The following is an 8887-nucleotide window of genomic DNA, read 5'->3' as shown; positions in this document are numbered from 1 at the left end:
AGCTCCACACCTTAATCTATGGGGTGTAGAAACTCCACCGTAGAAAATACATAAGTGAAAGAGGTCTAGGCATGGCCGTGAGGCCAGCCCCCTAAACGTGTACAATGGTCTATGATAGCATAAAACTGATCAAAGATTTAGGTCTAAGGACTAAACATCCAAAGATGTAAAATAAATCACTAAAAGTAGTTTTTATACTAAACTAGTAGCTATGGTTTACAGAAAATGAGTAACTAAGTGCAGATAGTACAGAAATCCACTTTCGGGGCCCACTTGGTGTGTGCTTGAGCTGAGAATTGAAGCTTTTTCGTGCTTAGGTTGTTCCTGGAGTTAAACGCTAGCTTTGGTGCCAGTTTGGGCATTTTACGCCAAGATGTTTTAGGCTGAATTTGAACGCCAGTTTGGGCCATCAAATCTCGGGAAAAGTATGGACTATTATATATTGCTGGAAAGCCCAGGATGTCTACTTTCCAACGCAATTAAGATCGCGCCAATTAGGCTTCTGTAGCTCCAGAAAATCTACTTTGCGTGCAGGGAGGTCACAATCCAACAGCATCTGCAGTCCTTTTTCAGCCTCTGAATCAGATTTTTGCTCAGGTCCCTCAATTTCAGCCAGAAAATACCTAAAATCACAGAAAAACACACAAAATCATAGTAAAGTCCAGAAATGTGATTTTTGAATAAAAACTAATAAAAATATAATAAAAAGTAACTAAATCATACTAAAAACTATGTAAAAATAATGCCAAAAAGGGTATAAGTTATCCGCTCATCACAACACCAAACTTAAATTGTTGCTTGTCCCCAAGCAACTGAAAACAAAATAGGATAAAAGAAGAAAATATACAATGAATTATAAACTTATCAATGAAAATTAGCTTCAGTTAGATGAGCAGTAGCCTTTTTGCTTCTGAACAGTTTTGGCATCTCACTTTATCCTTTGAAGTTCAGAATGATTAGCTTCTATAGGAACTTAGAATTCAGATAGTGTTATTGATTCTCCTTTTTCAATATGTTGATTCTTGAAAACAGCTACTTTATGAGTCTTGGCCGTGACCCTAAGCATTTTGTTTTCCAGTATTACCACCGGATACATAAATGCCAGAGACACATAACTGGGTGAACCTTTTCAGATTGGAACTCAGCTTTGCTAGAGTCCCCAGTTAGAGGTGTCCAGAGCTCTTAAGCACACTCTTTTTTTGCTTTAGACTACGACTTTAACTGCTTAGTCTCAAGCTTTTCACTTGACACCTTCACGCCACAAGCACATGGTTAGGGACAGCTTGGTTTAGCCGCTTAGGCCAGGATTTTATTCCTGTGGGCCCTCCTATCCATTAATGCTCAAAGCCTTGGATCCTTTTTATTTTACCCTTGCCTTTTGGTTTAAATGGCTATTGGCTTTTTCTGCTTGCTTTTTCTTTTCTTTTCTTTTTTTCTTTTATTTATTTTTTTTTGCCAAAGTTTTTTTTTTCTGCAAGCTTTTCACTGCTTTTTCTTGCTTCAAGAATCAGTTTGATGATTTTTCAGATTATCAAATAACATTTCTCCTTTTTCATCATTCTTTCAAGAGCCAACAATTTTAACATTCATAAACAAAAAATTCAAAAATATGCACTGTTCAAGCATTCATTCAGAAAACAAAAGGTATTGTCACCACATCAAAATAATTAAACTAATTTCAAGATAGAATTCAAAACCAAGTACTTCTTGTTCTTTTGCAATTAAAACATTTTTCATTTAAGAAAGGTGATGGATTCATAGGACATTCATAGCTTTAAGATATAGACACTAGACACTAATGATCATGTAATAAAGACACAAATATAGACAAACATAAAGCATAGTAAACAAAAAATAAAAAATAAAGAACAAGGAAATTAAAGAACGGGTCCACCTTACTGATGGCGGCTAGTTCTTCCTTTTGAAGATCTTATGGAGTGCTTGAGCTCCTCAATGTCTCTTCCTTGCCTTTGTTGCTCCTCCCTCATGGCTCTTTAGTCTTCTCTAATTTCATGGAGGAAGATGGAATGCTCTTGGTGCTCCACCCTTAGTTGTCCCATGTTGGAACTTAATTCTCCTAGGGAGGTGTTAATTTGCTCCCAATAGTTTTGTGGAGGAAAGTGCATCCCTAGAGGCATCTTAGGGATTTCATGATGAGGAATTTCTTCATGCTCTTGTTGAGGTCCATGAGTGGGCTCTCTTGTTTGCTCCATCATTTTCTTAGTGATAGGCTTGTCCTCTTCAATGAGGATATCTTCCTCTATGGCAATTCCAACTGAATTACATAGGTGACAAATGAGATGAGGGAAGGCTAACCTTGCCAAAGTGGAAGACTTGTCCGCCACCTTGTAGAGTTCTAGGGATATGATCTCATGAACTTCTACTTCCTCTCCATTTATGATACTATGGATCATGATAGCCCGGTCTATTGTAACTTCAGACCGGTTGCTAGTAGGAATTATAGAGCATTGGATAAACTCCAACCATCCCCTAGCCACTGGTTTGAGGTCAAGCCTTCTTAGTTGAACCGGCTTGCCTCTTGAATCTCTCTTCCATTGAGCGCCTTCCACACAAATGTCCCTAAGGACTTGGTCCAACCTTTGATCAAAGTTGACCCTTCTAGTGAAAGGGTGAGGGTCTCCTTGCATCATTGGCAAGTTGAATGCCAACCTCACATTTTCCAGACTAAAATCCAAGTAATTCCCCCGAACCATTGTGAGCCAATTCTTTGGGTTCGGGTTCATACTTTGGTCATGGTTTTTAGTGATCCAAACATTGGCATAGAACTCTTGAACCATTAAGATCCCGACTTGTTGAATGGGGTTGGTGAGAATTTCCCAACCTCTTCTTCGAATTTCATGTCGGATCTCCGGATATTCACTCTTTTTGAGCTTAAAGGGGACCTCGGGGATCACCTTTTTCTTGGACACAACTTCATAGAAGTGGTCTTGATGCACTTTTGAGATGAATCTCTCCATCTTCCATAACTCAGAGGTGGAAGCAATTGCCTTCCCTTTCCTTTTTCTAGAGGTTTCTCCGGCCTTAAGTGCCATTAATGGTTATGGAAAAACAAAAAGCTTTAGATTTTTTCACACCAAACTTAGAAGATTTGCTCGTCCTCGAGCAAAAGAAGAAAGAAAGGAGTAGAAGAAGAAGAAATGGAGGAGATGGAGGGGGAGTGTAGGTTTGGCCAAGGTGTGTGTATGTTGTGTGAAAATGAAGTTGGTAAGGAGGGGTATTTATAGGGTAAAGGAGAGAGGGTATTCGGCCATGTGTGAGTGGGTTTGGGAGGGAAATGGTTTGAATTTGAATGGTGAGGTAGGTGGGGTTTAATGATGGATGGATGTGAGTGGTGAAGAGGTTGTGGAGAAGAGGGTAAGATTTGATAGGTGAAGGGTATTTGGGAAAGAGGTATTGAGGTGATTTGTCAATGGTGTTTGGGGAAGAGTGTTATAGAAAGGTGTGAAGAGGAGAGAAGAAGGGGTGGGGTAGGTGGGGATCTTGTAGGGTCCACAGATCCTGAGGTGTCAAGGAATTTGGGTCCTTGCACCATTCTTGCGTTCAAACACCCATTCTGTGCCAAATCTGGCATTTAACGTCAGCTCTGCTACCTTTCCTGGCGTTAAACGCCAGTCCTGCTACCTTTCCTGGCGTTAAACGCCACTCTGCTTCCCATTTCTGGCGTTAAACGCCAACCAGATGTCCATTTCTGGCGTTTAACGCCAGCTTGTGCCAGACAGCCCTTTCTGGCGTTAAACGCCCAGAGTGCTGCCCATTCTGGCGTTTAACGCCCAAAATGATGCCAGGCTGGGTGTTAAACACCCATTCTGCTATCCTTACTGTTAAACGCCAGTAAGCCTATCCTTCAGGGTGTGCTGTTTTTAATGTTGTTTTTCATTTTGTTTTTTATTTTTCAGTTATTTTTGTGACTTCACATGATCATCAACCTAAAGAAAACATAAAATAACAATGGAAAACAAATAAATATAATTAAATAACATTGGGTTGCCTCCCAACAAGCACTTCTTTAATGTCAATAGCTTGACAGTGAAGCTCTTAGAGAGCTTCACAGAGACTCAGAGCTTGATGTTGGCCTCCCAACACCAAACTTAGAAGTTGAGTGTGGGGGCTCTGTTTGACTCTGCATTGAGAGAAGCTTTTCATGCTTCCTCCACATGGTTACAGAAGAAGATCCTTGAGCTTTAAACACAAGGTAGTCCTCATTCAGTTGAAGGACTAGCTCTCCTCTGTCCACATCAATCACAGCTCTTGCTGTGGCTAGGAAGGGTCTTCCAAGGATGATGGATTCATCTTCATCCTTCCCAGTGTCTAGGATTATGAAATCAGCAGGGATGTACAGGCCTTCAACCTTTACCAAGACATCCTCTACAAGTTCATAAGCATGTTTCCTTGAATTGTCTGCCATCTCTAGTGAGATTCTTGTAGCTTGTACCTCAAAGATCCTTAGTTTCTCCATTACAGAGAGGAGAATGAGGTTTATACTTGACCCAAGGTCACACAGAGCCTTCTCAAAGGTCATGGTGCCTATGGTACAAGGTATTAAGAACTTTCCATGATCCTGTTTCTTCTAAGGTAATTTCAGTTGAACCAGATCACTTAGTTCATTGATGAGCAATGGGGGTTCATCCTCCCAAGTCTCATTACCAAATAGCTTGGCATTCAGCTTCATGATTGCTCCTAGATATTGAACAACTTGATCTTCAATAATATCTTCATCCTCTTCAGATGAAGAATACTCATCAGAGCTCATGATTGGCATCAGTGAGTTCAGTGGAATCTCTATGGTCTCTATATCAGCCTCAGATTCCCTTGGTTCCTTATTAGGGAACTCCTTGGAGGCCAGTGAACGTCCATGGAGGTCTTCCTAACTGGAAATCACTGTCTTTCCCTCCTCTACAGGTTTGGCCATATGGGACGTGTTTATGGCCTTGCACTCTCTTTTTGAATTTTCTTCTGTATTACTTGGGAGAGTACTAGGAGGGAGTTCAGTAACTCTTTTACTCAGCTGACCCACTTGTGCCTCCAAGTTTTTAATGGAGGACCTTGCTTTAGTCATGAAACTGAGAGTGGTCTTAGATAGATCAGAGACTATAGTTGCTAAGTCAGAGTGGCTCTGCTTAGAATTCTCTGTCTGTTGTTGAGAAGATGATGGAAAAGGTTTGTTATTGCCAAACCGTGCTCTCCCACCATTATTATTATTGAAGCCTTGGTTAGGCTTCTGTTGATCCTTCCATGAAAGATTAGGATGATTCCTCCATGAAGGATTATAGGTGTTTCCATAGGATTCTCCCATGTAATTCACCTCTTCCATTGCAGGATTCTCAGGATCATAAGCTTCTTCTTCAGAGGAAGCTTCTTTAGTACTGCCAGCTGCAGCTTGCAATCCAGACAGACTCTGAGAAATCATATTGACTTGCTGAGTCAATATTTTGTTCTGAGCCAATATTGCATTCAGAGTATCAATCTCAAGAACTCCTTTCTTCTGAGTTGTCCCATTATTCACAAGATTCCTTTCAGAAGTGTACATGAACTGGTTATTTACAACTATTTCAATGAGTTCCTGGGCTTCTGCAGTCGTCTTCTTCAGATGAAGAGATCCTCCAGCAGAGTGGTCCAATGACATCTTGGACAATTCAGACAGACCATCATAGAATATACATATGATGCTCCATTCTGAAAACATGTCAGAAGGACACCTTCTAATCAATTGCTTATATCTTTCCCAAGCTTCATAGAGGGATTCACCTTCCTTCTGTCTGAAAGTTTGGACTTCCACTCTAAGCTTGCTCAACTTTTGAGGTGGAAAGAATTTGGCCAAGAAAGCATTGACCAACTTTTCTCAAGAGTTCAGGCTATCTTTAGGTTGTGAGTCTAACCATGTCCTAGCTCTGTCTCTTATAGCAAAGGGGAAAAGCATAAGTCTGTAGACCTCAGGATTAACCCCATTGGTCTTAACAGTGTCACAGATTTGCAAGAATTCAGCTAAGAACTGATGAGGATCTTCCAATGGAAGTCCATCAAACTTGCAATTCTGCTGCATTAGAAAAACTAATTGAGGCTTAAGCTCAAAGTTGTTTGCTCCAATTGCAGGAATTGAGATGCTCCTTCCACAGAAGTCAGAAGAGGGTGCAATAAAGTCACCAAGTATCTTCCTTGCATCTACACCATTGTTGTTAGGTTCGGCCATCTCCTCTTCTTTTTCGAAAAATTCTGTCAGGTCCTCTCCAGAGTTTTGTGCTTTAGCTTCTCTTAGCTTCCTCTTTAGAGTCCTTTCAGGTTCCGGATCAGCTTCAACAAGAATATTCTTATCCTTGCTTCTGCTCATATGAAAAAGAAGAGAATAGAAAAGAATAGGAATCCTCTATGTCGCAGTATAGAGATTCCTTTATGTGAGTAGAAGAATAGAATAGTAGAAAGAATGAGAAGAGAAAAATTCGAACATAGAGAAGGAGAGAGGGTTTGAATTTTAAGAAGAAGAGAAGTGTTAGTAAATAAATAAATAAATAGAAAGAGATGAGAGAAAGAGAATTCAAATTTTAAATTGAAATAAAAGGAAAATATTTTTGTTTTTGTTTAATTAATTAATTAGAATTCGAAAATTAGGAAGAGAAATAAAAAAAAATTAAAATTTAAAACAATTAGTTAATTAAAATAAATTTTTGAGAAAGGGATTAGTAATTTTCGAAAATTGGAGAGAGAGAAGTAGTTAGGTGGTTTTGAAAAAGATATGATTGAAATAGAAAACTTTTAAAATCAAACAAAAAGTCAAGTAGTTAATTGAAAAAGATTTGAAAATCAATTTTGAAAAGATAAGAAGTTAGAAAAAGATTTTGAAGTTGATTTTGAAAAAGATATGATTGAAAATCATTTTGAAAAAGAATTGAAAAGGAAATTAAAAAGATTTGATTTTTGAAATTAAAGTTGATTACTTGACTAACAAGAAATTAAAAGATATGATTTTAGAATTTAAAGATTGATCCTTTCTTAATAGGCAAGTAACAACTTGAAGTTTTTGAATCTAAATATTAAATGTTGGCATTAATTTCGAAAATTATGAAATAAAAATAAGAAAAAGATTTTGAAAATCAAATTTTTAAATTTTTAAAAATATTAAGAAGAAAATTGAAAAAGATTTAATTTTTTTGAAAAGGATTTGGAGAAGATAGAATTTTTAAATTGAAAATTTGACTTGACTAATAAGAAACAATTAAATTTTAAAATTTTATGACGAAATCAATTCAAATTTTTGAAATTTATGAGTGAAATAAAGGAGAGAATATTTTTTTGATTTTTGAATTTTTAATGAGGAGAGAGAAAAACATAAAAATGATGCAAAACACAAAAAATTAAGATCAAAACTAATAATGCATGCAAGAACACTTTGAATGTCAAGATGAACACCAAGAACACTTTGAAGATCATGATGAACATCAAGAACATAATTTTGAAAATTTTTAAGAAGAGAAAGATATGAAAGACACCAAACTTAAAAATTTTTAACTTTTAGACTCTAATAATTCTAAAATGCATATGAAAAACAAGAAAAGACACAAAACAAGAAAAATTAAAGATCAAATAATGAAAATCATCAAGAACAACTTGAAGATTATGAAGAACACAATGCATGAATTTTTTTTTCGAAAATTTTTAAGATAAATTAAAAATATGCAATTGACACCAAACTTAAAATTTGACACAAGACTCAAACAAGAAACACAAAATTTTTGGTTTTTATGATTTTGTAAAATTTTTTGAATTTTTTGAAAATTATTTGGAAAAGAAAAATAAGGATTTCAAAATTTTTAATAAGAATTCCAGGAATCATACAATGTTAGTCTAAAGCTTCAGTCTAAAAAGATTAGACTTGGCTAGCCAAGCTTTAGCAGGACATTATATACAACAGCCAAATTGATGAGAATCAACTAGCTCTTGTGATGATAAAAGTATCATATGAAACTCTAGAATTCATTCTTAAAAATTATGAAGAACATAGAATAATTTATTTTATTATTTTTTTGAATGATTTTTCGAAAATAAAATAAAATAAAATAAAATTACCTAATCTGAGCAACAAGATGAACCGTCAGTTGTCCAAACTCGAACAATCCCCGGCAACAGCGCCAAAAACTTGGTGCACGAAATTGTGATCTCAACTGTGCCAACAACTTGGTACGTACAATCGTAATCTCAACTCTTTTTCACAACTCCGCACAACTAACCAGCAAGTGCACTGGGTCGTCCAAGTAATACCTTACGTGAGTAAGGGTCGATCCCACGGAGATTGTCGGCTTGAAGCAAGCTATGGTCATCCTTGTAAATCTCAGTCAGGCAGATTCAAATGGTTATGAGGTTTTGATAATTAAAAGATAAATAAAATAGAAAATAAAATAGAGATACTTATGTAATTCATTGGTGAAATTTTCAGATAAGCGTCTGGAGATGCTTTATTGCTTCTGAACTTCTGCTTTCCTATTACCCTCTTCCAACCATGCGTTACTACCTTCCATGGCAAGCTGTATGATCCTCTCGGATGAAAACAAATCCATATGCACTGTCACTGCACAGCTAATCATCTGTCGGTTCCCGCTAGCGTCGGAATAAGACCATTGTCCTTTTGCACACTATCACGTGTGCCCCACATTCACAGGTTTGAAGCTCATCACAGTCATCCCTTTCCAGATCTTGGATCCTACTCGGAATACCACAGACAAGGTTTAGACTTTCCGAATCTCAGGAATGGCTGCCAATAATTCTAGCCTATACCACGAAGGTTCTAATCTTAGATTAGAAACCTAAGAGAATATACTCCAGCTATCATCATGTAGATCGCTTTGTGGTTGTCAGGCATGCGACTTTGGCTAAGCGA

At 37.2% G+C, this 8887-nt stretch overlaps 1 non-coding gene across 1 annotated transcript; it reads left to right on the top strand.

The window, feature by feature from the left end:
* Positions 1-5702: 5702 nt before the first annotated feature.
* Positions 5703-5806, top strand: LOC112739513 (small nucleolar RNA R71). Its single transcript, XR_003170448.1, has one exon. It is a non-coding gene; the product is annotated as a small nucleolar RNA R71 (small nucleolar RNA).
* Positions 5807-8887: the final 3081 nt, after the last annotated feature.

Source organism: Arachis hypogaea, chromosome 13 (genome assembly GCF_003086295.3).
Source record: "Arachis hypogaea cultivar Tifrunner chromosome 13, arahy.Tifrunner.gnm2.J5K5, whole genome shotgun sequence".
Taxonomy (NCBI): domain Eukaryota; kingdom Viridiplantae; phylum Streptophyta; class Magnoliopsida; order Fabales; family Fabaceae; genus Arachis; species Arachis hypogaea.
This window is presented reverse-complemented; position numbering and strand designations above follow the sequence as displayed.